Genomic DNA, 11,548 nt, shown 5'->3' with positions numbered 1-11,548 from the left:
TTAGACTGCATACATATGCTGCATTTTTTTTTATTGACAAATGTAAGTTGTGATTATTGTTAGTTTTTGTTCATGTGCTGCATTTAACTAGACCAAGAATTATCACCATCCTCCAATTCTAAAATTCTTCGTGTGAAAAGATATAACTAGGCCAATCATACAATAATTACATATTACATATCATATCAAGTACTGCAAAATAAGATTATATGAGATCATCAGTAAAAACAGACAAAATGATTAAAAAAGAACCATGACACCCAAAAACTAGCACTTTCTTTAAGTTGACCCAGTTATGTTCAATCCGATTAAATTTATATGATTATAAAATTTAAATCAAGGTAAAATAAATTCCTTTACACTTTCTCATTTTAAAAGGGTTGAGGATAAAAACCCTTTAACATTGAAAGAGAATGATGTACCTGCCATTACCAAAGACATCACCATATATAGAAACAAAACACAAGACATGTATTGGCTAGCCCCTACACAAGGAGAAAGGGAGAATAGTATGTAGAGTCGTTTTCCAAATCCAACACTGTACTACTCCACCGCATGTTATGGAGCGTGCTATTGGCCCTTACAAGAAACCATAATGCACAATTGGAAGCTAACACATATAGGCCATCATATACATTGGGAGGCACATGTAGTGCCGTTTTTAAAGGGATTCTTTCTTTTTACTACTATTTTTTTCGTCATACAAATATATTTACTGCTTTCATTGTCCTTCCTCTATTGGTGTTTGCCCTAAGTGATTGGCTCTTGAAATTCAGCTTTCTCAGATAACTCATGGTGCTTGCTTGTGTCTTCAGATACCACTTCTAGCACCCCCACTTGCATATGTACAAGAAAAAATGGGTTCACCGTATCAAAATTATTATATGCATACATGCATTCATGTGACGAGGAAGGAATCAACCTCACTTAGCACGCACATTCAAATTCACAAGAGACCACGACGATGGTGAGACATATGAATACACTCTTATATTATTTAAGATGCATTGAGATAAATTGCTTGAATATACATTTAAACTATACTCCTATTGACAAAAATAAACATATTTATATAAATTCCATTTTACTTTATAGATAAAATATTTATTTAAGTATATAACTATAATTTTAGTTTTTTTCAACTCCTATAATTTTTTTCCTAAAAAGTTAATTATTTTAATTACATTTTTAATTCTAATTATTTAATATTTTTCCATAGTGTATTCTAATGTTTCTATTATTAATCTTATATAATATTTAATATATATATATATATATTAAAATATTCCCAATCAAGTGTAAAATACAAAAAAAATGAAAAATAGCATAAGGGTTAAACTAAACATTGACAAAAAGTTAACATAAAAGGAATGAGCGACCAAAAAAAAAAAGGAGTGAGAAGAGCTGCAGCCAGTCAGCCAACCAGTGGGTCAAAGCGTGAGACGTGTAAATCAGTGAAAGTAAAGAAACTCAAAAGGAACAATGAAATCCTACATTAGGTTAAAAAGTAAATTTGAAAAATACTTTAAAGCTAAAAAACAAAATTAGAAGTTAGAAGTTAAACACAGTTGAAATAGCATATCTCTCCTACAACAAGACAAAAATAAATAACTCCTCTGTGAAATATATATCTGTTAATAGCAGCTATAAGTGCAATTGGAGGAAAAGTTATATAAGAATATCCAAACCTCATTCTTATTGCAAGAGAAAATACTGATTTTAAAATCAAAGGTTAAATTTATTATATATATATATACACCAAAAAACAAGATTGGATGTGTACACCCAAACGAAACACACATATATATATATTATATAAACTAAAAAATCAGTAAACATATTTCTTTAAGTTTTATATATAATTATATGCATTACCCTTTAAATACATGTTAAGTTGAGAGATAAAAAACAATGATTATGTTTTAAATGTTTTTGAAATAATATAAAAGAAAAAAGTAAACACATATTTCTCTAAATTAAGCTCAATCAACATGCTATAAAATGTTATACTATAAATAAATTACACACCTGTCAATTCAGAAGAACCCAAAACCAGCATGCTAACCAAGCAAACCAAAAGTTGTGGTCCTGCACTAGAATGACATCAACATTCAACAAAGTTAAAATATTAGCAGATTCTAACAAATAGAGACGAAGGAGGAGGTTAGGGCAAAATCCTCTTCAGATTTACGAGAAATTTTTTTAATTAGCACTAAAGGCCCTACAAAATACCGGCCATTTCTTGAAATGTCCAGCATTAAATAATTAAATAATAAGTAAAATGTAAAAAAAATCCAGTTCAAGTGTACTTACATCTTGAACTCCTCAAAGAACTGACTTAATTTTCAAGTTAGTTCAGTTAAACACATGCAAAGTACCTAAATAAATAATATTCTATATTGGAAGTATTGCCTCAGGAATTGGAAGTATTGCCTCAAGAAAAGTACTTTTGCCAAAACCTTTTAAAAACCCAAAAATATCATATATTAAAATGCCAAAAAAGTACCCTAAACAACATGTGCTGGGTTTAAGAATAGATATCCCACGAGCAGTTCCAAAACAATTTAAATATAGACACAAATGCAAACTCTATATCTTTTTTATCTTTACTTTATAAAATATTAATGGAATATGGCATTACTCTTTAGTAAACAAATTAGTAAACATAATCATTTTTTAGAGTAAACCCCATATAGATTCATAAAAATATTATAAATATGAGTTATTTTAATCCCTTACTTCATAACGTATTAATCTTTAACACAATTATTGAAAAAATGCAGTTAGAAAAGACTAAAATATTTTATAAAATTAAAGACTAAATATATAATTTTTTGTGAGTGAACAAGAGTATAACCCCATTTTTATGATATTTTGTATGGAAGAAATAGTCAAAAAAATATAATGAATAACTCTAACAAATGTCAACAAATTAGTAGAAGAACGTTGTAGCTCCAAGTTCCAACCTCTGGCTAGGCCCCAGCAGAGAGTGATGGACAAGAATGCAGCGTTTCTGATGCCAATTGCACGTCTAATATCTAATTTCTTCAGGCTCTGCAAAACTAGAAGATTCATCAGTAACTATTTATATATACAACAAATTTTTCATGCCTATAGATTTTGCTTTTCTTTTCATAAAAGGAAAAGACAATGACAATGGACACTTTACAACCAACCACCTTTTGCTTCTCATCAAGCCATATTCTTCATTTCTTATATTCAAAAAAATTACATAATGCTATGCTTTTTATTATTATTATTATAGATGTTTATCAAGTCAGTCCAGGGTTGCTTCTCAATCTCATCAACATCTTTTATGATGATTGTTCTGGCAGCAACACGTACCTGAAATTGGCACAACACAATGACATGTGTTCCAAAATCACCGGGAATATGGCCCTATATGACGATGCTCTTTGAGCTCCAAGTCCAACTAAGAACGCAACGTTTGTGTTTTAACTGACCAAAGTTTGCTTTTGTTGGTGTTTCGGAATAAAGTGATCCGACACACACTACACGGCAATCAATGTAGTGTAGGTAGTATATTTTCTGAGGCATCTGTCTGTGACAGTTTAGAGCCATCTAACCACCAAATATGAATATGAATATCAATGAATGAATCAGTGACCCAAACCCCTTTGTGCTGTATTCCATGAACATCAATGATGTGCAATAGAAAATGTTTATGAAATAAGTTGTTTAAATCTAAAAATAAATAAATTATACTATCAAGTATCAACTCATAAATTCTTTCTAACTTACTAATATATAAATAAAGAAAAAATGATACTCTAATACTGTAACTACTGTATGCCCTACTGGCAAAAAAATTACATTATTATTTAATTACAGATATCTAATAAACTTATTAACTTTAAAATAAATCAATAATTTCACATTAGTTAAAAGTATATTATTTTTATATTAAATTCGTCAAAATAAATTTAATAAAATACAAGATAAAAGGAGATATAAAATTGATACATAGTTGGAAAAAGGTAAAAAGTTAAAAGAGAATAAAAAGGTCATGAATTCAAATCCTCCAATCGAAATTTCTAGCAAACTAATATTTGTCAATAAAAAAAATTTACGATTAAATTTGTATATAAGCCATAATGATTGGAATTTATTGCATAAATAAATAATTAACCTCTATATACAAGCGTGCCTTAAATTGAAAATTAAGTATACTTAGGTGGGAGATCAATTTGCATATACAAAAATATGTATAGGCTGCCCATGCATGTAAATTGTACTTTAAAAATTATGCAACAATACTGGGTCCACATTACCATTTACGATAATGACAACACAATGTGAATGTACAAAATCTGAACTATTAAAAACACTAACTAAACATAATACAGAATCTTGTGCGTGACAAATCATGTGATAACATGGGTAAGTACCATATAATAAAACCAATAGCTTACGCGGGAAAAACAGGCTAATAATAACATAATTCTATTTCTACCCACTATATATAGTAAAATCGATGCAAGACATTTTTCACACATGAACCATACATGACGAATTGATGGGTGACAATAAATTTCAGCCACTCACTCATATACATGTCAGGATTTTCTATCGGAAATAGTATTAATGTAATGTCGGTTACTACACTTCATGTTTCTATGCATTTAATATTTTTTCCCAAAATGAATCTATCATGTTGTCAGTTGGGACTGCTACATTTTGAGTAAACAAACATATTTTCCTGAACGAAAATTTTACAAATAGATACACATGCACACCCACTTTTTTTTTTCTGCTTACACCGTTAGGAACTAGTAGTATTTTAAAAACGGAGGTACCAGGGAAAACTTTAGAAGGTACTACGTGGTGAAAAACGATGGTATATTGAATTTCCTAGTACCAACTTGTATGTATGATGTGAACTGATGAAGTTACCGAAAACAGCATTCAGTATATCCATAAAATTTGACAACCAAAATCCATGGAGAAAAAACAGCCAAAATACAAGGTGACAAATTGACAACGAAGTTTCAAAAAAAAAATACAAACCTTACCGGTTGTTTCTTAATTTTACCACTTACATATAAATTCGTTCCACAAATTTTATGGAATTCCAACACCTACTAGACTTTTGGATTAACCACAACAGGGTGGAGCTAGCAACTTTAGCTTGAGGGAGCTAAACATAAAAATTAAATATCCAAACAAGAAAGATGTTAAAAAATAATTATAAGTGATTAAAACTTTAAGAAAATTGTAAATAAACTAACAGATTTAATAAAAAAATCATGTATTTTATTATTATAGTAAAAAAAACCTTTTTTTTCTCTCTTTTGGCTTGCCAATAATACCCCATGAACATAAAAAGGTGACGCCAACGACGGGGACGGGGACGGGGGGATAGAATAGAAAAATAATTTGCAATTACAACTAAGATTGTGACAAGAAGATGAAAAATAGAATAGCAAAATAAGCTCTAACAATAATTTAATACTACATAACCAAGACTATTACATGAAAAAAGATTATGGTAAACCCTTAGGTTCAGAGCACTGTTTCATACAAATGAAATTGAACACCTCTTCCATGACAATGCACAAGGAAAGAAGTTAAGAATTCATTGAAATCATGTGGGACTATTGACAAAAGCATAGTTATAATAAGATGAAGGAAGAGAAATCATAATAAAAATGGTAGCAATAATATAATGATAAAAACATTGATAAAAAAATATAATGATAAAAACAGTAAAAGGGAGCTCCCTTCAGTCCAAGCAAAGACAAGAAAAGGATGAACTTTACCTCCTGCATCATTCACACATTCACAATAGCATACCATGATACTAATTCTATTGTGTTTGAATGAATGAGTCAGCAGCTAATTCAAACCCTCTACCCATCCATGAGTGGACTGAAGGAAGCTCTCTTAAACTATTCCTCATATTAAAAGAGAAATTCAATATAATAGCGAGAAATTGTCACACAAGTCATAACAATATTCCATCAGATCTAAAATCAAACATAGTGACATTAAATGAGACAATACTTGTTGAAGGTGATTGCAAAAATATAGATAATTTTGGATTTAAAAAGACAAGAGAATCCTCACTAAGCCTTTCATTCATGAACATATACCACAAGCAAAATAATTAGTCAAAGACCAACAGAAAATGCTGCAAACAAAACAAATTATTAAACGTTTATAGTCTGATTTCATAGTCTATTCAAGGAGGTAATTTATGGAATTCAACAAACAAAAGGAAATTATAAGAAAACAGCAATTAGAACTCCCTGCAGTAGGCACTAAATGAAATCATTAACAATGAATCAAGATTGAGGGGCCTCCAATTCATATTACCACTGGAAAACAAAATGAACATTATGCAGATATATTGAATTAGAGCACTGGCATGTGACACTTATTCTCCATAGCTAGGAAAGACTAAACCTGATACTTATCAGGAAGAAGGAATCATATTCCGCTAAGCAGTCAAATCCTTAACAATGTTGATGTATTAAGGGTTACAATTTCACAACTATCTTTACACAGCATACCGTGTAACTAATATTGGCAAAAAAAATTAAACGGCATTATATAACAACTTCAGTGAAATTGGTTTCTAAAATATTGGACAAACATTTTTTTTACAAGAACCCTAACCCTAGGACTTAAAGATGTCAAAGAGCATCACAAGAGAAAAAAATGTATGATTCCAAAAAACATTTTTTATTCACTAAAAAAAGAATGTGTGCCCTTTTTTCTAACCCCCCCTTTGATTATCATGCACAATACATGAACAACACATACACCAATACACTGCATATAGAGAACACGAACGAGTCCCAACAAAAAAATCTAACATAATAATTCCTGTGGTCAAATCACACAGGATCAGTTGCAATGCGATATTGATGAGCAAAACACCGAAGGGTCAACTTCGGTATGTAACATAATGCAACAAAAAGAATCAAATACAGACTAGCACATCTTGAACTTACTACTTCACCGGTTTTTCCCACAAAGCGAACCTAAAAATCAAAAGCCTTCAACCAAAGAACAATATCAGAGCCACCACTGTCCAAAACGAAAGAGAAAGGGAAAACAAAAATATGACTTAGAACTTAGAAGACCAAAGGACTTCGATATAGTTAAACTCAACAAGGAAAAAAAACACCGAAGAAAATTGAAAAAAAAAAAAAGAGTAAAGGGTCAGAAGCAGAAATCACGGAAGAGAAACTGTGTCAAAGAAGTAGCAGAGAGAGAGAAGAGTAGTCAATGTCTTCATGAGAGTCAGAGAAGGGAAAACGATTGAAGATCTCACATCCACACACAAATCTGGCAAAGCAGTAAAAGCACTATTTCCAAAACAAAAAATGGAACAAAGGCCAAGCAAAAGATAATCTTTTCCTTTTCCCAGCAAGGGTAAAAAAGAAATTCTCTTGCTGAGATGATTTTAAGATTTTCCCACAACCTCATAAACCAGATATAGAAAAACCAGAACTGGTAAGAAAAACCAGATTTTCCTTCATGTTTCTTCTTTCTTCTTCTCATTTTTTTTCTTTCTTTCTGAAAACTGATGAAAAAAATACCCTTATCACACACTCTCTCACACACACAAACCGACATTAAAAATGTTGTACTGTGTAAGTACAGTGAATAAAGGGTATAAAAAACAAGAAAGTGAGGATGAAAATGTGGGGTTCCCATTACTTCTTTTAAGTCTCTCTATGTGCCAGTCACTTCACTCCACTGTTGTGCACTATTCTCTATTAGACTTGGTGAGTGACACTACAATCTATTAATCTACAAACTCTCTCCTTTTGTAGTGGCTACTACTACTGCTATTTCCTACACGATCTGGTTTTTGTAGGGAAAAAAAAAAAAAGCAATGAACATGGTGCGTATATATAGGGTTTGAGCTCACTAATGAGTCTGGCGGAGAAAATCATGGACCAGTAGGGTACTTGTAATTACATAGTTTACAAAAAAGATGACTCATCTGCCATTGGCAGGCTTCCATGTCCACGTTTAAATAGAGATTCTCGCACATTTTTCTACCTAATAAACAATGGTATTTCTAAAATATCTTGTTTTGTTTCTTGATTATTTCTTAAGTAACATGCACGTTGTTATGATTATCAATATTATTGTAAAGTAAAAAAAATTACAAAACTTTTTATCATAAATCATACTTCGAAAACTTTGTAATTTTTAGAAATATTATTTCTTGATTATTTCTTAAGTAACATGCACGTTGTTATGATTATGAATATTATTATAAAGTAATAAATCCATCTATACTCAAAATTAAAATTATTATAATGATGAAATTATAAATACTACATATCATTTATTATTATTATTAAATTATTTTGTTAGATATTATCATTTTTTATCATTAAATTACTATGTAAATTTTTATTATTTTCCAGCATAAATAGAAAAGTTGCCAAAGAACCATGAACAGGTATGATAAAAATCTGTAAAGCACCAAAATATTAAATCATATCAAAATTATTTTCATTTACACTTCTTTAAGTAACATTGTCCTTTGCATCGCATGACTTAATTTTGAACTACCATTATTTTAATTTTTTAATTTTAAATAATAATAATAAATAAAGTTGTGATTTTCAGCTATCACTATTTTAATTTGTTTAAAAAAAATTATTTATTTATTTTATTATGTAATTTTAAAATAATAATAAATATCACGGTAATTTTTAGCCGCTACTATTTATAATTTTTTATATAAAATATTCATTTTATTTTCAGATGTTAAAATAATAATAATTAATACAGTGACAGTTCAAAACGAAAACCATTAATTAAAAAAATTTATTTAACGGCACCAAATTTAATTTGACGGAAAAAGAAAATCATATTAAGGCATTTAACTAATTTTTTGTTGAAAATTCAACCAGCTGGTCGCAATTATTTTTTATAACACTTATCAGAACCCCATCTAAGAGCATTTCAATTCTAATAGTACAATCACGTAAAGTTGCTTAACTTATATGTGATAGGCCCTACAAAGATTTAAAAGTTTTAACATTTTTTTTTTTTTGCTCAAACGGTGCAATCTTTAAGAAATTAAAATAAATTTATTTCATAATAATTCTCAAGAATGTCATATAATTATTTACTCTAACCTAAATAAAAACTAATTCTTACATTTCAAAACCCTATAAGACTTCTATTAGAAATGCTTTAAGAGGTGATGTCTATCTTTCGGGAATTAGGGGACCCCGTATAATGAACTTTGGATCAATACTTGTAAAAATTTCTTTATAATAAAATTGAGGGCGTTACTAATAAGTATTTTTAGGATATTGATTAAGGATTTTAAAAAAAATTATTGTATAAATCATAGAAAAATATAAAAAAATTATAAATAATATAATTTTGAGCATTCAAATAAAAAAAAATAGTTTTTTAACTAAGATATTAAAGGCACTTGTTAACATTTGTGTAAAATTAAAATACTGATTTTTTTCCTTTCTAAATACACTTGCTGGCATGGAATTTGAGATCTCGATCAACAGATAAGTGAGATAACTGTTCTACGCGCACAATTATATGCCATGTTTTATAGGATAAGGCTATATGCATGCGTTGATTTCTTTTCTTTATAGCTTCATTATTTTATGAAGTACACTTGCATTATTGATTTATTGTGTTATATTTTTGTGTTAGATTTAATAATCAATTGCGCATAATTACCAATTTTTATAAATTTGTTGTCATTATATGTCAAGAAATGATCAAACAAATGGAAGTGATTGTGTCTGCTGGTGCCTGGTCAGTGTTTTTTGGGGAATAAAATCCTCGATAAACATAAGCACTAAGAAAACAGTAGCAAATCTATACCCTTTATAAATTTGTTGTTATTACATGTTAAGAAATGAGAAACAAATGGAAGTGATTGTGTCTGCTGGTGCCTGGTCACTGTTTTTGGAGGAATAAAATCCTGGATGAAAATATAAGCACTAAGAAGACAATAACAATATAATGAAAGCTTATTGCTATATGTTATTTATAATTATTGAAAATCAATCACTTTTTTTTTTCATTTTGATCCCTAGATATACATTATTATAGTATCACTTTATAAAATTATTTTTTTGAAAATTGAATATCAAGTATAATATTAATTTAATATACCCAAACCGTTTGGCTATGTTTAGTATGTTTAGCTTGATGGTAGAAAATAAAATGAAATGAATCAAAATATAATAATATTGAGTGGATTGGAACGAATTGGAATAAAAATATCATTATATTGATTGGATATTTTATAATAGAATGAAAGTTACAAAACATTTTATTATTTGAAAAAAAAAACGAACAAAATAAGTTACAACTTTTTAATTCTCATGTTATATCCTCATTTTAAGTATATCTTTTTCAGGAGGTTGTGATTAGGGTAAATTTTGCAAAAATAAAATAGTTGGTCATTTTATAATCTAAAAGTTTTATTTCTTTAGTGCACCCCAAATTTAGGAAAGGAGGATAGGAGAAAATTAGGAATAAGGAAGCAAATAGAATGGATCATGATATATATTCTCTCCAATTATGTTTAATTCTATTTTTACAAACAAAATAATGAAAAACTTTTTCTTATATTCCATCCCTCTCTATTTCATCTATTGTCTCTCATCCAAGCATAATTAGCTTCAAGTAAGATCTCAAATTTAATTATTATGGATGAAAAAATTGTTTTTCATGATTGCTGACTGGTATGAAATCATCGAAGTAAAAACAAGAAAGAAATAGATTCGAGAGTGTTAGACATATTATCCTTAAGAATTGATCTGCGTAGTGCATAAATCCTCCCGCATATTACAGACCCTTCTTATGAAATTGGCAAGGACAAGAAAGAGAACCCAAGAGACAAACAGAGAGTAAAATAGAAAATGTTTTTTTGGTTTTTGTTTTTGGTGTGTTTCAAATTGAAGATACGAAAAAACGGTAAGAAAATAATTGAGGTAATTAGAATGTTTAAATAAAAACAGAAAGAAAAATAATATTGATTTAAAGGAATAAACAAAAGTTATGGGATTTTCAAAATTGGGACAAATCAAAAGCTGGAGCATTAAATATGCCATCTGTTTAGAAAGCATTTCAAATTCAAATATTTTCCAGAAAAATATTTTCACAAAAAAAAGAAATATTCCTACAATCCCTTCTTTTCATGTGCAAGGGAGGAAATTGGATGATTTGCACTACATCATGTCTTTTATCTTTTATATATATATATATATATATATATATATATATATATGATGTGGGACTTGAAACTTTTAAAATACTCCAAAAAAAACACAACAAAAAAGTTATTAAAAAAAGAGATTCCAATAAAAATACGTAAATTTTTTACTAAAATTAATGCTACTGTATGAATTGATTGTCTTAAATTATTAACACTAATATATATTAATAGAAAATGTTATCTTTAATTAATAGAGACATACTTTGTCCAAATAAATTTATTTAAGTGCCAAGTGAACAATAAAGTCAATGCCTAAATGGTTAGATTGTTTAAACTTTGTAAATATAAACCTAAGTC

The 11,548-nt window shown here is 28.8% G+C and overlaps 1 long non-coding RNA gene and 1 other non-coding gene across 2 annotated transcripts; both read right to left on the bottom strand.

Annotated features, from left to right (window-relative positions):
• Positions 1-448: 448 nt before the first annotated feature.
• Positions 449-7,871, bottom strand: LOC121173048 (uncharacterized). The gene is made up of 2 exons (XR_005887174.1): positions 2,029-7,871; positions 449-836 (listed from the first exon to the last, which is right to left on the bottom strand). It is a non-coding gene; the product is annotated as an uncharacterized lncRNA (long non-coding RNA).
• Positions 5,726-5,911, bottom strand: MIR319K (microRNA MIR319k). The gene has a single exon (NR_048892.1). It is a non-coding gene; the product is annotated as a microRNA MIR319k (primary transcript).
• Positions 7,872-11,548: the final 3,677 nt, after the last annotated feature.

The sequence above is a fragment of the Glycine max genome, chromosome 11 (genome assembly GCF_000004515.6).
Source record: "Glycine max cultivar Williams 82 chromosome 11, Glycine_max_v4.0, whole genome shotgun sequence".
Classification (NCBI taxonomy): domain Eukaryota; kingdom Viridiplantae; phylum Streptophyta; class Magnoliopsida; order Fabales; family Fabaceae; genus Glycine; species Glycine max.
This window is presented reverse-complemented; position numbering and strand designations above follow the sequence as displayed.